Raw genomic sequence first — 17,110 nt, forward strand, 5'->3', positions numbered from 1 at the left:
AAGCTGCGTGTGCCCCGAGCCGGCAACAATTCTTATCGTGGAGGACGAGACAAATGCTGGAGCAAAGCCACGTTGTGCATACAAGGCGACGCCGACCTACGTTGTTGTGCACACGAGGAATTTTTTTCTCTCTTTTGGTGGGTTCCAAGGCTGCAATGGTATTACCTGAAGAAATGCTCCTAATGCATTCTCAGCTTCATGTCATGTGTTGGCACTTCAGTTGGATTAAACAGCATGTCAATAACTTGCTGTAAGGGATCACTAGAAAATTATTTCTAAGTGAACCGGATGTTGGTGACGCCACCTTCGGATCAGTGGCGTAGCTAGGATTTTTGCATGGGGTATGCCGAACCAAAGTATTGATATGCGAATCGGTAAAATCCATTTAGCAATTCGATAAAATTTTGTAAAAAGTACCCAACTGTAATATCCCATTTATTCAAATATATATATATTTTTTAATTTTCAAGTCGAGGGAGATTAGGGAGTTGACCAAAAGTTGACTTTTTGAATCAATGGTCGGATGAATGATCGGAGACCATAGTGCGTAGGGCTCGTCGAGACGAATCCGTTTGACTACTAGCTTGTTTGGTTTGGATGTTGTATGAATTTTTAAAGGACCGTTGAAGCTGGGCCGTTGGATATGGCTTAGGGTTTTGTTCTTTCGTGAAAAAAAAGGGTAGGATCGTTCCTGTCCACTGCCGCCCTTCACCTGTCGAGGTATTTTTTCCACAGTGCCGCCACCCCTACCTCAATCCTCGTTCCTGTCCACCGCCGCCACCAAATTCTGCTCTCCTTCCTTCCCTTGTTTTTCCCCTACGGTGCTTTGGGCTTGAACCCTGAATGCTTCTCGTGGTGCTACTGGTAGAGAGCCACAAGGAAGCAGCGGCCAGCAGCAAGAGGAAAGAGAAGCAGGGAGGGGAAAAGATTTGGGCCCTTGCAAGATCCATCAAATTTCTCTGCAAATCCTTGATTTCTGGGTTAAGGTAATCCTCAATTAGTCTCCTGAACCTCATATATGGATTTAGGATGAATCAATCCATAATTGAAGATGTCTGGCCAGTTCGGTTCGTGCAGAAATTTTGTCATTAAATCTGGTATTAATTGGCCCAAAATTTTGATTTCTCAACAATACGAAAGTTGTAGGTTTTCTTATTATCTTTCCAATGGCTCTAGTTTCATTCAATTTCGGTTAGCGGTTTAGGAGATATCATCGAGACTGTGTCGCTGTTCCCTTTAGAATAGTTGTGCGCAGAAACTGTTTTATATATTTTTGACTTATTTAGAGGCTGAATTGCCCCTGGGCGCTGTAACAAAAGTTGTAGGAAATTTTCTGTAGATGTTCAAGATGTATTTATTTACCACATTTGGTTAAGCGAATCAAAAGTTATGGGCCAAACAGCGAGTAACTTAGAGAACTAGTAGAGTTTTTAGAAATTGTGAGGGTTAACGGTTTAGGCTTTTAGCTCAGTATTTCTTAGAGTCTTTAGGCTTTTGGTTTATATGAACTAGTTCCTGAGAGTGGTTTATTCCGCAGGTTCGATAAATTCTAGTGGCGAGCGTGTGACGTCGGATTCTCGACAAGGTTAAGGCAAGTGCAATGACGAACCTCTTGATGTGTGATCTTGTCTGTGGCTTTCTTGCTGCCCTTGGGCGACGTTTATTCAATGTTTTTACTTTATATGTCAATTCCTTTAAGATTCGTGTCATAATTTTCTGGTTCTGTCAAATGTTCAAGATTTGTGTGTTGCCTTTCATATCATTCAAGGGCCGGAGGTTTGTATAAACACCGGTTGTGCAATTTGGTTCTTATGTTCAGGTTCCTGTGAATAAGTGCTGGCCCCACTTATTCGGCTTTACCGGTAAATGCAAAGGAAGTTTCAGGTGATGTCCGTTTCAGACGGAAACTACTGTTTCATTGGTTACGGATTTTCCGTTGTTCTTATATTTGCAGACGTTCTTCTAGTTCTGAGTTGTGCTTGCTGAGTATTTTTACTCACTCTTGTATTTATTTGGCTTTTAGGTACTCGCTGATCAAGCTTGCATGGGATGGGAGTCGCTACTTCATGATGAGCATGCACACATTGTTGCGATTCATTAAACAAATCTCTAGGCTGAATAATTCTTTTGACATTGAAAACTGTCGTGTGGTCGTTTGGATGTCATTTACGTTCGTTCTGTCGTGTGGTCATTTGGATGTCATTTACGTTCGTTCGGTCTTATTGGTCAATGTGGAATTCTTAATACTGTTTAGTTATATCATCTTGCTATTATATGACTTGTGTGCCCGCGAATGTTAGAATTTACTGAGAAGACTCTGCCAAAATTTACTAGAATTTTTGTACTGTGTAATTTAATGTCTTAGGTAGTAACCACCAGGTAAGTCGGTACTTGGGGCGTTACAGTTGGTACCCAGAGCCAGGTTATATTTCTTTGTTAGATTGTTTAAGGCTAAACATTTGTGAAACTTGATTTAGGCCTACAATTAAAATTTGACACACTTGTGCACAATAGGATGGGTTGCATGGGCATATTCTACATTTTTTTTTGCTGTCTATTTTCCTTTATGTGCCTATTCCAGCTATGTTTGCGCGTTGTTAATTTGTATCCTCATTGTTTTTCCAAACTATTAGAATTATGCCGCCGCGAAAGAGTGCACGCAATGCTGCGCGTGGGAGAGGTCGTGGTAGAGGCCATGGTCCTGGTAGAGGCGATGTTAACCAGCAGGTTAACAATGAACAAGTGAACCAGGGCAATGAAGAGGTTGAAGGGGGGGGGGACACTCAGTTGCTACTGGAGCTCCTGTTGGTGGTGGTGCAAATGCCCCGGTTCAGGCAATGACGTTTACTAGGTGGATGTCTATGCGCTTGGATACCTTCGATGGCTCAGGAATGCCTACTGATGCTGCTGATTGGCTGCGCAAGATGGAGAAGGTTATGTCTACATGTAGGATGACTGCTGAGGAGATGGTCCTGTTTATTCCTCACCAGTTGACGGACCAGGCTGATATTTGGTGGGTAGGAGTATGTGATGCATGGACTCCTGCTCGAGGTGCTATCACTTGGGAGGTTTTCTTAGCGCAATTCAGAGCTAAGTATTATCCGGACTCCTTCAGGGACAAGATGAATGATGCATTGAACCACATTCAGCAGGGGAACAAGACAATTGATGAGTATGAGAGGGATTTCAGCAATATTGTTCGCTTTGTGCCTAGTGTGGCAAGTGATGAGCGTGAGAAGGCTCGGAAGTTCTTCACCGGACTTAATGCTCGGTACAGGGAAGTGATGGGAAATCCTCCAACCACTTATATCACAACAGTTGAGGAGGCTAGGGGTATGGAGACTCAGTTTCAGCTTACGATGCTCCAGCAAAGGCGTAATGGAAATTCGAGTAACACAGGGGTTGAACATAAGAGGGTTCACCAGGAGGGAGGAGAGCTCTCGCAGCAACCCTCTTTCATGAAATCTAAGGGAAACCAACCGGCTCAGTAGCCTTCCAAGTCCAAGCAATCAGGGGCTCAGTCTTTTTCAGGGCAACACGATGGAAACTCCTCATTTATGTGTCCTGTTCCAGGACAAGGCTTAATTTGTTTCAAGTGTGGTAAGTCGCATCGTGCTTCAGAGTGTAATTTTTCGGGTACATGCAACACTTGTGGCAAGGAGGGGCACATTAGCGTGGTTTGCAAGAGGAACCCAAATTGTATCATCAAGTGGCAACATTCAGGTTCTTCTTCTGCTGGATCCACTCCAGTTGCCAGTTCTAGGGTTTCAGCTCCTACAGTTGGTGCTCCTCGTGGCACAGTTTAGATGTTGGCCGGTTCTCCAGCTCCATATTCTTCGTGTCCTCAGTATTACTATCCTCCACCGGGTTACTATTGGCCCCCACCTCAGCTTCCTACACCATGTGCTCCTTTACAGTTACCCGCTCTGCCTGCTCCTATAGCTCTGCTTCCTCAGTATGCGGTAGGAGGTTCTAGTTCGACTGCACCTACTGGAGTTTACACTATGCCTACAGCCTCTACTCTTGGTCGCCCAGATGTGGTTTCAGGTACTCTTAATGTTGATTGACATGATGCTCATGTCTTATTTGACTCGGGTGCTACCTTTTCGTTTATTTCACTTGATTTTGCAAGAAGGGCCAATATTGCTAGCCAGCAGATTTCTGAGTCAATTCATGTTAGTTCTCCTGGGGGTTTGATATCTAGTTCAGTGGTGTGCCCGGGTTGCACTGTATCTATAGGTGGAGATGACTTTGTGGCTAATTTAATGGAGATCCCCTTACCGGTTTTTGTTGTTATTCTTGGCATGGATTGGCTACATCGCTATAGAGCTGTTATCTCTTGTTTTTGGAAAACTGTTACACTTGAGGCACCATCAGGACAGACCATAACTTTTCAAGCTAATCCACCCAGTCTTTCTGTACTGGTGATGGCGTGTCTCTTTCCTGGCCATCACCCCATAAAGACAGGCTTTCTTTGGAGTCTAGTTGAAACGCCTATCAAACCATTGATTATTGAGAAAAGTTTGGTAGTGCGAGACTATCCTGATGTCTTCCCGGATGAGCTACCAGGAATGCCACCCAAGCGTGAAGTGGAATTTCGTATTGACATTATACCTGGTACTCGTCCAGTATCTATTGCCCCATACCATTTGTCCCGCCCTTTTCAAGAAGAGTTGAGGAAGCAATTGAATGATTTGTTGTCGAAGAAATTAATTCGGCGAAGCGTGTCACCTTGGAGGGCCCCTGTGCTATTTACTAAGAAGAAGGATGGTACCCACTACCCCACTGTGGAAGCAATTGAATGGCTTAAATGCTATGACAATCAAGAACAAGTACCCACTACCCCATATTGAGTGTTAGCAAGGAGCATAGGCCCTGTAGGGCCGGCCCATGTGGGCTGCGGCGCTCCGGCCTGTTTGCCGTGGATCGCGCCTAGATTTTATGGTATTGTTGATAGGATAGGCAAGGATCCCTTATTTGGTGCTGATTCTATAAACCATCCCTAGGGTTTCCTTGCCTATATATTGTACACCTTGTACCCCCTATCAATCAATTCAGTTTTGCCTACCAATTCCCTCTTTCATGGTATCACGAGTTAGGTTTCTCCTGGTTTTTCCGCTTCCCTAGCGCGCCGCCCAGGCTGCGCACGGCGTGCCTCCCTGGCCGCGCCCTCCTCCCTCTCCCCTGGCGTCATCGATCCCTCCACCCAGACGGTCGACGCCGATGCCGCCGCCCTCCTGCACGCTGCCAAGCAGAAGAAGGCGGCGCGCCGCGCCTCCCTGAAGCGCGCCATCGCCACCGACCAGGAGGTGCAGGCTGCTGCTCAAGCGCGCGAAGCCGCTGCGGCGCGCTCGACCGCGCCACTGCTGGGCGCGCGGCCACCGGCGACCCTGATGATGGCGACCTCCCCTCTGACGAGGACGCCCTCCTCTCCGACCCTGAGTCCGAGCCCCCCGGACCTCAGGATCTTCGTCAGGCGCTCCTTCACGAGGCTGCAGCGTTGGCCAACCTCCACGCCCAAGCAATCGCCGTTCAGAACATCCGGGCTCTCATCCCGATTGTTCTCGATCTCACCGCTGGTAACTACAACCGGTGGCGCGACCAATTCCTTCTCACCGTCGGGAAGTACTCTCTGCAGGACCACATCTTGTAGGATGATCCGGTGCCTATCTTCCCTGATTGGCAGTGCATGGATTGCGTTGTCAAATCATGGATCTTCGGCACCATCACCGACGATCTTGCTGCTTCTGTCTCCATGCGGGACTCCACTGCCCACGTCGCCTGGCTTGCTGTGGAATCCCAGTTCCTCAACAAGGAGACACGCGTCCTACTTCTTGAGGCGAAGTTTCGCAACTTCGTCCAGGGCAATCTGTCGATCGTCGAGTACTGCAAGGAGATGAAGCGCATGGCGGACATGCTTGCTGACCTAGGCGAGGTCGTCACCGACTGCACCCTCGTCCTCATTGTCATCCGCGGCCTGAGCGAGCGGTTCAAGACCGTCGGGATGCATCTTCGCCGAGGGCGGCCCTTCCCCTCCTTCGCTGATGCGAAGGCCGATCTTCTTCTCGAGGAGATGATGATGGAGCACCAGGCGACGCAGGCGACAGCCCTCACCGCCTCCACTACCCCCGCGCGCGGTCCCACTTCGGCGCACGGCGCCCCTTCTGCTCCACCCGCCAAGAGCTGTCGCAGCAGGCGGGGCGGTAAGGGCTCTGGCGGCCAGGGCTCTAGCACCCAGGGCTCTGGGGGCCAAGGTTCCACATCTGGCGGCCGCTCCGGCGGCAGCCAGACCCGCCCCAGCGTCCCCTAGCCGTCCTTCTACAACCAGTGGACCGGCACCATACAGATGTGGCCTGGTGCGCGGCCTCCACTGGCGCCCCTGCCCGCACGTCCTCCCCAGCAGGCTCTCCTGGCGCAACAGCATCCCCAGCAGCCGGCGCCGCACCGCGTGCCCACAGATCATGCTGGACAGTGGGCTGCGCCACCCTTCGGCTACTACCCCTCGTCGGCTGGTCTTCCTTCCTGGGACCAGCAATCTCTGGCATCGACATTCAGCACTATGATGCTGAATCAGCCTCAGCCGAACACTGAGTGGTACTTCGATTCAGGTGCTACTTCTCACATGTCTCCTTCCTCTCACTTCCTTTCACATGTTGCTCCCTCGCGGTATCCTACTCCTTGCTCAATCGTTGTCGGTAACGGTCCCTTACTGCCCGTTACATCCACTGGTAACACTGATCTTACACCACACCTCCACCTTAATAATGTTTTGGTTTCTCCGCAACTTATTAAGAATCTTATTTCCGTTTGTCAGTTTACCATTGGTTCTGTTGAGTTTGACCCGTCTGGCTGTTCTGTGAAGGATCTTCTGTCTCGGAGACTGATCATCAGGTGCAATAGCTCCGGACCGTTGTACCCTCTTCGCCTCCTGGTCGCCCACTCCTTCGTCGCCGCTACTGAGTCCACCCTCTGGCATCGCCGCCTCGGTCATCCTGGACAAGAGGCGCTCTCCCAGCTTGCTTCATCGGGACTCCCTGCCTGCTGTCATGACACCAGCTCCTCGCTATGCCATGCTTGTCAGCTAGGGCGCCATTTGCGTCTCCCTTTTCCTATGTCAACGTCAAGAGCTACAAATAATTTTGATATCATACATTGTGATTTGTGGACCTCACCCATTCTCAGTGTGTCCAGTTTTAAATACTATTTAGTAATTCTTGATGATTGTTCACATTACTTATGGACGTTTCCTTTGAAACTCAAATCTGATGCTTTCCCGACGATTGCTCACTTCTTTGCCTTATGTGTCTACTCAGTTCGGGTGCACCGTAAAGGCAATCCAGTGCGACAATGGAAAAGAGTTTGATAACTCTAGCTCCCGCACGTTCTTCCTCACCCACGGTGTTCACCTTCGCATGTCATGCCCCTACAACTCCTCCCAGAACGGTAAGGCTGAGCGCATCATTCGTTCTACAAATAACGTTGTGCGCTCCCTTCTGTTCCAGGCTTCCCTCCCACCCCGCTTCTGGGTTGAAGCGTGGCAGACAACCACTCACCTCATTAACATCTTGCCCACCAAAACACTCACCTCTGCCACGCCACACTCTGCCCTTCTCGGCACTGCGCCTACGTATGATCACCTTCGTGTTTTCTGTTGCAAGTGTTACCCTAACCTGTCTGCTACTGCTCCTCATAAGCTATCCCCTCGCTCAGCCCTGTGCGTCTTTCTGGGTTACTCTGCTCACCATAAAGGATACCGCTGCCTTGATCTCTCTTCCAATAGAGTCATCATCTCTCGGCATGTCGTCTTCTACGAGTCGTCGTTTCCCTATGCCGAGCACAGTCCCCCTCCATCGCCGGCTGACTTTGATTTTCTGGATGCCACTGACTATGTGCAGCGCCTATTGGCCCTGTGCACAAGCTTTTGCCTGCAAGACTTGGTGCTCCTCACCCCGCACAGCCACGTGCGGTTGCGCTTGACGCTCCTCCGGCTGGTTCAGCAGCGCATGATGCGCTCCAAGCCGGGTACTCCCCGTTTGGCGTGCCCCTAGTCGCCACAGCAGCCACGTCTTCGCCCGCACTGCCACGTGCGGCTCCTGCCTCCTCCGCACAGCCACGTGCGGCTTGCGGGCCTCCTCCGGGGTTTCCACCCTGGTCACCGTCGACACCAGCGCCCCGCTCGGCGCTGCCCTCGCCCTTGCCTCGGCCGACTACGCCGCCGACCATGGGCGCCTCGCCCTCGTCGCCCGCCCAGTCGGATGTGGGCACCTCACCTGCTGTCCAGCTGGCATCTGCCGTCCCGCCAGTCCCGGGACCACCGACGCGTCCTTCGCGGCTCTTCCAGCAGGTCTACTCCCGCCGGGAGCGACCTGCCCAGCCGTCCTCCAGTGCACCTGCTCCCCTGCCAGCGGGTGCGGCTGCTATACCTCCAGTAAGCAACTAGCATCCCATGACCACACGTGCGAAGAGCGGCTTTCGGATGCCGTCTGTCTACACCGCCGCCCCGATGTCTCCAGTGCCCAAGACCTTCCGCAGCGCGCTCGCCGATCCTAATTGGCGCGCGGCTATGGAAGAGGAACATGCTGCCCTTTTGAAGAACCACACTTGAGATCTCGTTCCGCGCCCCCCTCGGGCCAATGTGGTTACTGGCAAATGGGTCTTCAAGCACAAGTTCAACGCTGATGGGTCACTCGAGAGGTACAAGGCTCGTTGGGTACTTCGTGGTTTCACCCAGCGGCCGGGTGTGGATTACTCAGAGATGTTTAGCCCCGTCGTGAAGCCTGCTACTGTCCGCACTGTTTCATAATTTTCTGGTTCTGTCAAATGTTCAAGATTTGTGTGTTGCCTTTCATATCATTCAAGGGCCGGAGGTTTGTATAAACACCGGTTGTGCAATTTGGTTCTTATGTTCAGGTTCCTGTGAATAAGTGCTGGCCCCACTTATTCGGCTTTACCGGTAAATGCAAGGGAAGTTTCAGGTGACGTCCGTTTCAGACAGAAACTACTGTTTCATTGGTTACAGATTTTCCGTTGTTCTTATATTTGCAGACGTTCTTCTGGTTCTGAGTTGTGCTTGCTGAGTATTTTTACTCACTCTTGTATTTATTTGGCTTTTAGGTACTCGCTGATCAAGCTTGCATGGGATGGGAGTAGCCACTTCATGATGAGCATGCACGTATTGTTGCGATTCATTAAACAAATCTCTAGGCTGAATAATTCTTTTGACATTGAGAACTGTCATGTGGTCATTTGGATGTCATTTACGTTCGTTCTGTCATGTGGTCGTTTGGATGTCATTTACATTCATTCGGTCTTGTTGGTCGATGTGAAGTTCTTAATACTGTTTAGTTATATCATCTTGCTATTATATGACTTGTGTGCCCGCGAATGTTAGAATTTACAGAGAAGACTATGCCGAAATTTACTAGAATTTTTGTACTTAGTGTAATTTAATATCTTAGGTAGTAACCTCCAGGTAGGTCGGTACTTGGGGCGTTACACCAACAATTCGGTACACAACTACTAAATGACATAATAAATCTTAAATTACAATCAAGATAGTTTAAAATAGCACACTAATAGGAGTGAAACACTATTTTTTCAGGCCTATCAGCCCTACGCTTTCTAATGACCATGAACGTTTTGATTACATCATGTTCATCCACATCTTCCAAAATGTCTCTCTCAATGAACGTGACCAGGCAATCATCCAAGAGATAATCACTCATTTTATTTCTTCGCTTGGTTTTGACAAAATCCATACTAGAAAATGCCCCCTCAACAATTGTGGTCACCACCGGTAGAAGCAATACCATTTTGAGAAGCAAGTAAACCAAATTATAAATATTGTGCCTATTTGTTTCCACTAGCTTAACTGAGAGGTCAGCAAAGTTTTCTAGACCATTGAATCTATCATCATGTTTCATGACATCAATATAGGTATCAAGTTGCAATTCTAGCTCAAGCAAATCAGAGCCGAAAATGTCTTTGGGGTAGAATTCAGCAAGTCGGCGTACCTTTTGTGCATCAAATGATGCAAATGAATTGGAAGTGTTGAGGACATACAAGAAAGCAACTCCATATTAACCTCATCAAACCGATTATCAAGCTCTTGACTAATTTTATCAAGGCAATGTATCAGGTGCAAACCAACCTCTTCGTGCAACCGTGCAAACTTCTAATCTGAGCCACATGATTAACATCCAAGGGGCATGGGGGAATTGGATAATTTTATACTTATCCGTCCACCTCTAATCAGACTTTTGCAAATCCGCCTCCCACTCCCCCTACGCATCCCGTTGGATGTTGATTCTATGGCCCGGATTAGAAGTTTGCACGGTTGCACGATGAGGCTGGTTTGCACCTGATACGTTGCTTTTTATCAATGACCCCAATGTATACCTCTTTTCGAAAGTGATCATCATTTCTTTGATTTTAGACAAACCGTCATGATCTTCCAAAAGGCACATAATTACCCACCATAGCAGGAACTTAAACACCATGTTTGTTGCAAAACCAAATGACCTTTCGAAGGATCCTTCAGACCTCAAGTGTTGTATTCTATTTTTTTTTCTGCCACATCGGGGGCGAAGCGCCGCCGCCAGTGTTGTGCTCGCCATCGCGGCTCACGCGGCCTCACGAGGATGGATCAACTCGAGCAAACAGACAACCGCAGGGAGAGCACAGGCCGTGGGGATGGATCTTTTTTACATGTAACCTTGTTGTGCTGGGCTGCACTAGGGTATGTCGGGCCATACCCGTGCATACCACTAGCTATGCCAGTGCTTCGGATGCCGGGGGTCAACTGAAGACGTGGACTAAAGGTGTACCAAGGACGTGGGCACTGACAACGTGGACCGAAGGTCTACCGAGGATGTGGGCCTATGTGAACATCATCAGCGGTCGGCCTTGGTGCTATGGTGAAGATCTTTTCTCCAAAGGGTCGCCGAACCATGAGGACATCGGTTTTCTGCGGGCCTCATCATGGAGTTAGCGGCGCTGGAAGTGGGCTGAGAAGTGGCCTTCAGAGAAGCTAGCAAGGCGCTGAGCTGTGCCCCTGAAATATTCCCAGAATATAGCTATTGAGAGGGTAAAAAGGTGTAACTGATGAATGGGTAGCTAAACTTCCCCTATAAGTACCGATGATTGGAGTTTCTAAAGTTTGCACCGTATCCTATGGAAACCAAGGTTCTGGTGCAAACTTTAGAAACTCCAATATAGACCACTAGTTCCCTATCCGAGGGCAGCAGATAGAGGTGGGAAAAATTTGCATCTAGGCGCCCGCACCAACCCCACCGTTCCCCTGTCCTTTTGCACATCACCCCCTCCGTCCCGTCCATCTGGATCTCCGTCACCTGCATCCGTTCCGTCTGTCAGTCGTGTCTCTCACCTCGGTGACAATCGCATCTCCCCGCCGCCGTCGCCCTAGGGCTTCCTCTGCCCTCCCACAGCACCGCTACCACCAGCAAGTCCAGCGCCGCCGCCCTCCCACAGAGCCGCCGCCCTCCAACAAGTCCAGCACTGCCCCCTCACCGCAATTCGCCGCGGCCTTCCCGTCGCCGCGATTCGCCGCCGGCGCCCCTTCGCCGAGGCGTCGTCATCGTGATGCCGGCCCCTCATCACGAATCACTGCCGCCGCCCCCGCGCCAGGTTCCACAGGTAACTGATTATTGGCTATATAACTTGGGAAAAATACTATCAGTCTTCAGTTGCTCTATTAGTCTTCTGTTTCCTTCCTTTTTCAGAGCATGTTGACTCGATCACACACAAGCATCACAGTGCGCAAGGTTTCAGACGCTAAAACCCATGTTCAGAGTTCACGTGATGATTGAGAAGGAACTCAGATGGTCCCTTAGATTGTCTTAGTACCCTAAATTCTTTGTTTTTCCAAACTGTTTACCAGTTCTTTTATCAGTCAGGATGAGGCAGGCTGACAATCTCATTTTACCAGTGAGAATGACTGAAGACTGAAAAGGAGGCTGTAAGCCTGATGTATATAGCAGAATGTGATTAGAAATTGTAGCTATAATGATAATCTCATTCTATCAGGCAGAATGTAGCTACAAATTGTACAATGTATGGACAAAGATTGATCCATGAAGGCCGTAAGCATGATGTATATAGCATAGGACTCAAATTGTACAATGTATGTGTTATAAAAGAGATTATTCTGAAATAATTATGGATGTTCTTGAACATGTGATTTGGTCACATTTGTGGCAACATGGCTTCTCAATTCATAACATTTCCACAACATGGCTGATGTTGTGGGATGGATGGTGGATGGTGGATGGATGGTAGCTGTGACCTTGATATTATGTATTGACAGAGAACAAAAGACAGGTTCACTCGCATGAACAAAAAAAATGGATGACAGTTTCACTCACATGAACAAAAGACAGGTTCACTCACATGCCAAAAGTCAGCACTGTTATGTTGTGGGCACATCTTTTTATTCCTGTTAAGCAATATACTGTATGCAGAGTGTTTTTAAACAATCATTATGTCCCTTCTCCCTATACTGTTGGAAACTTGGAATGAAAGCTACAGGCATCTGATTGCTTAGGTTCCATACACTGTACAGTCTTTTTCTATTCTTCATTTAGTTTGGTTGGTACGGTGTCCTTTGAAACAATTAGTGCCATGAAACTCATTGCGTGGCATTCTGATTCCTGAAGTACCATCGTCCTCAAGTTGACATTAGAGTGACCATCAGCCAAGTATCTGATCAAAACTTCCAAGTTGGCACAGAGTGAAAGAAACAATCATCATAGTCAATATACATCACCCACATGACGGCAGTTCTGTCAGCCATCTCTGGATTACAACATCAAAATAAATTCCCATTCTATTGCATTCAGGCACAATACTACAATTTCAGATAATTATAGAACCATCAGATTGCATATGTTTATTTCAGATGAAAAGATACATTGTACATTGCTCCCATGAAATCTTGTACATGGTCACTCTGTCAATACAAAATATCAAGTCGCTCAGTGTACAAAAAAAATGAGAAAAGCACCATACAAGTAGCTAGTGCCAACTACAATTTGGTCTTGTTTATCTCCATGAATCACAGAGTGGGTCACACCACCAAGATGGAGAAATTCAAGTGCTCTTGCAATCCCCGTTGCTATCTGATATCTCCAATCCTTGGCATCATTATCATCTGAAGAGCAATAGCAGTTACAAATATGAGACCACCAAATAATATGGTCAGTAGTTATAGGCATTGTTCAGAAAAAATTTCAGAGAAACAATCAGATATGTGTGCAAGTTAAATTTAGTAGACACATGAAACAATTAGATGTGTGTGCAAGTTAATTTATTCAATTAGTAAGACCAACAAACAGTAAGGTTGGGACCTCAGAACCATTTTTGGTTCATGTGAGCGAACTCCATGGAGCAGCCGCCGGCTTCATGGTTATTGGGCGGCGTTTCCATTGGAGTTGGAGGCTGACATCCATGGCCTTGCGACGAGGCCGGCGACGACCCTTCCGATGAGGGCGGCGGCGCTGGTGGCCGCTCCACGGAAGGCGGCGGCGGTGGTCGAGCCGGAGGGTGGTGGCGACCCAGAAGACGACGGTGGCAGCGCTGGTGGAGGCAGTTGAGGGCGGCGGCACTGGACGAGCTGGAGGGCGACGGCGCTGTGGAGCGGAGGAAACCCTAGGCGGCAGCGGCGGTGGCGGTGGGGAGACGAAGCGCGATGCACTCGTAGTGCGCGCTCGTGACGGAGGTGATGGAGGGAGACGGAACGGAGCGGACAGTGCATGGGGGAACGGATGCAGGGGGGATGTGCAAAAATCGCAGGCCAGGTGGGGGACGTGCGGGTGTCAAATTGTAAAATCTCCCTAGATCTGTTCGGTGCCCTCGGATGGGGATCCTGTAGCCTCCGTTGGAGTTTCTAAAGTTTGCACAAGGCCTTTGGTTTCCATAGGATACTGTGCCTAGAATATTAGTGTTTCTCGTGTGCCTATGGAGTCTTTGTGGGCTGTTGTGGTACGACTTCGCTCTGAAGGGTACTTTTCACCAACACCGGATATGTGAGAACTGCTAATAACATTAAAAACAAGAATTAAACCAAGATTGCACAATACAACAAACTACAACCATTGTCACAACATCACAACAACTAGACCGCCACAATAACACAATCCCTGACTCATCACATAAACTCCACTCTAACACCGGTCGCCAAACGATACCACCATCACTGAACAATAGGCTGTCAAGTCGGTATGCCATCGTCATAGTTTGCATCATCGTTGCTGATGTTTCCCAACACAGAGCCAAGTCATGCAAGAATTTAACCCAGGACCTCTTGCCTCATGCACAAATTGCTTACCATCTCACCTACACATCACATGTGATTCTATATGAGATGCTTTCCTTTCGTACTAACTCGTAGAGAGCCCTTTGGTCCGGGTTGGTACTACCAACCGGGACCAAAGGGTTGGGCCTTTTATCCCAGTTGGAGCCACCAACCGGGACAAAAGGCCCCTGCACTCCCCACGTGCCCGGCTAACCATTGAACCCGGGACAAAAGCCTCCATTAGTCCCGGGTCTAACGGCGGCCGGGACAAATGTGGGGATCAAAGGTCTGTTCTGTAGTAGTGTATCGCTGGAGTTGCTCTAAGAAATATCTGGCCTACTGAACGCACATATAAATTGGCTTGCTAGATGTTGATAGGTACTATATATGACTCCCTGATCACATTCATCGACCAAGCAGTCGGGGAAGGTGTAGCGAAAATGGCCTCTCATGCCATATTTCAATATAATGTTTTGGCGATTGATGACACACACAACACTTGGACTAATATATGTGTTAAGATGATCATTATCAGGCTTATAGGTCCAAGGGATGAAAAGATACAAAACCCCGAAGAAACCAGGTCGAAAGGACCAAGACAGAGGTAATTTGCACTCACCGGTTAAACCGGCGTGAGGCAAATTACACTCACCGGTGCAATGGGCTCAGAGAAGACTCAGTTAGCAGAGTGCACCGGATGAACCGACGAGGAGCAGAGTGAAGGCGTCGGTGCAATAAACCCAGAAGCTGAGGCTAGGGTTTTGCGTCAGTTGAAGCGACGATGCCTGAAGACAAGCGTCGGTGCAGTTGTCCAGAGACTCCGTTTTTGGGGGTTTCTGAGCTTACATACATCGGTTAAACCAATGATGAATTCAAGAGCATCGGTGCAATTGATCAAGTAGCCGTTGGAGCAGTAACGGCTAGTCGGCTGGGAAAATGCACTCACTGGTTAAATCGGCGATGACGGTTTTCCTTAGCGTCGGATTAACCGGTGCTAAGGAAATATGTCTGCTTTTCTTAAAGGCTAGTTTTGGAGGGTTGGGCTATATATATCCCACCCCAGGCCTCATTTGGTGTGTGCTGGAGTTGCTGAAGAGATAGAGAAGTCTACTACACTGGAAGAACACCTCCAACCACCATAAAGCTTCATTGTACATCATATAAGCTTAAGCACACTTCTGAGAGTGCTTAGTGCTTGATTAGGTTTAGCTCTTGAGAGAGCAAGCTTGAGAGAAGCCTTGCTGCGGTAAACAATCATTGTAATCGTCGTGTGACCCTCCGACTTGGTGTGGAGCGGCAACGACACTTTGTGCGGGGAAGGAGACCCCTCTTGGTGAGAAGCTCCGATAGTGAAGACGGTGGCATTGGTGACGCTTCGAGAGAGACGGTGGCGGTGACCTTATCTTGGTGACTTGGCGTCACTTAGCCTTTGCTTGTCGGAAGCCTTGGTGGCGAACGCAAGACATGATCAAGCGAAGAGACTCGGCATCACACTTGTTCTTGTTGGACAAGTGACCGTGGACGTAGGGAGGGACTTGGTGTCCTAACCGAACCACGTTAAATCATGTGTCTTTGTGTCTTCACGGGAGTTTGCATATTCTCTCCCTTACCTCTTTACTTACCATATTACGTTTCCGCATTCACTCTATCTTGCGTGCCTTCACTTTCCTAGTTAGTTTGATTAGGATTGGCTATAGGTTGCAAGTCTTTTGGGGTAAGTAGAGAGTAGTATAGATAAACCTTAGACATAACTAGCATGTGTAGGACGTGTTAGGTTTATCTTATGCAAGTAGTTTGAGCCCTAGGTAAGAAAGCGAATTAGTGACCCTATTCACCCCCTCCCCCTCTAGGGTCGGACACCCCGGTGATCATTACAATTGGTATTAGAGCCTGGTCTCACACCTCTTATGAGGATTAGCCAATTCCATTGGTAAATTTGTGAGAAAGCTTGTAGGAGACCCGTCGACTTCACCGTCGAGTGAGTATCATGTCCGGGGAAGGGATGAGTACCGATAGGGCTCCGTTTTTCGATGGCACCGGTTTTCCTCGATAGAAAGTGCTTATGCAAGCACATCTCCAAACCCGTGGGCTTGATGTTTGGCGTGTCACTGAATTAGGCAAGAAAAATAAGACTAAGGCCGAGAGACAATATGATGCCATTGCAAAATCAATTATATTGTCTTCTCCATGTGATAGTGTGTTTAATCGTGTATTTGCTAATGAAAATGCTCATAAGCTATGGAAGAAAATTGTCGAGAATCATGAGGGCACAAAGGATGTTGCCAATCAAAAATATCATATTCTCGGCGAGGAGCTGAGTAGCTTTAAGCAACTTCCCAATGAAAATGCTCATGACATGTATTCACGATTAAATACTCTTGTCAATGAAATCAATGCCTTAGGTCTCAATCAAGTTAAAGATGAAGAAATTAACCGCAAGATCCTTCGAAGCCTTCACAAGCCCGATTATGACATCATCAACGCTCTCTTGCAAAAAGAAGACTTGGTCAAGATTACACCCAACCAAGTCATCAATCAAATCATCGCCCATGAGTATAGTATGGGGATGACAAAGAAGATGGAGCAAGAGTCCACCTCTTCTTCAAGCCACGAGAGTCTCGCCGCCAAGCACTCATGCAAGCACCAACCAAGGCGACAAGACTCATCAAGCTCAAGTGAACAAGAAGAAGAGGATGAGGAATATAGTGATGATGAATCAAGTTAAAGTGATGAAGAATATCCAAGGGCCGTGCTATACCACCACCGCTAGATTGCCGAACATTTACATGAGCTCTATGA

General features: G+C 48.2%; 2 long non-coding RNA genes across 2 annotated transcripts; both read left to right on the forward strand.

Moving 5' to 3' along the window:
* The first annotated feature begins 678 nt into the window (after positions 1–678).
* LOC120643976 lies at positions 679–1,888 on the forward strand. Its single transcript, XR_005663264.1, has 2 exons — positions 679–986; positions 1,538–1,888. It is a non-coding gene; the product is annotated as an uncharacterized LOC120643976 (long non-coding RNA).
* A 6,644-nt stretch (positions 1,889–8,532) lies between these two features.
* On the forward strand, positions 8,533–9,269 carry LOC120643978. The gene is made up of 2 exons (XR_005663265.1): positions 8,533–8,975; positions 9,115–9,269. It is a non-coding gene; the product is annotated as an uncharacterized LOC120643978 (long non-coding RNA).
* The last annotated feature ends 7,841 nt before the right edge of the window (positions 9,270–17,110 follow it).

The sequence above is a fragment of the Panicum virgatum genome, chromosome 8K, assembly GCF_016808335.1.
Source record: "Panicum virgatum strain AP13 chromosome 8K, P.virgatum_v5, whole genome shotgun sequence".
NCBI classification, from domain to species: domain Eukaryota; kingdom Viridiplantae; phylum Streptophyta; class Magnoliopsida; order Poales; family Poaceae; genus Panicum; species Panicum virgatum.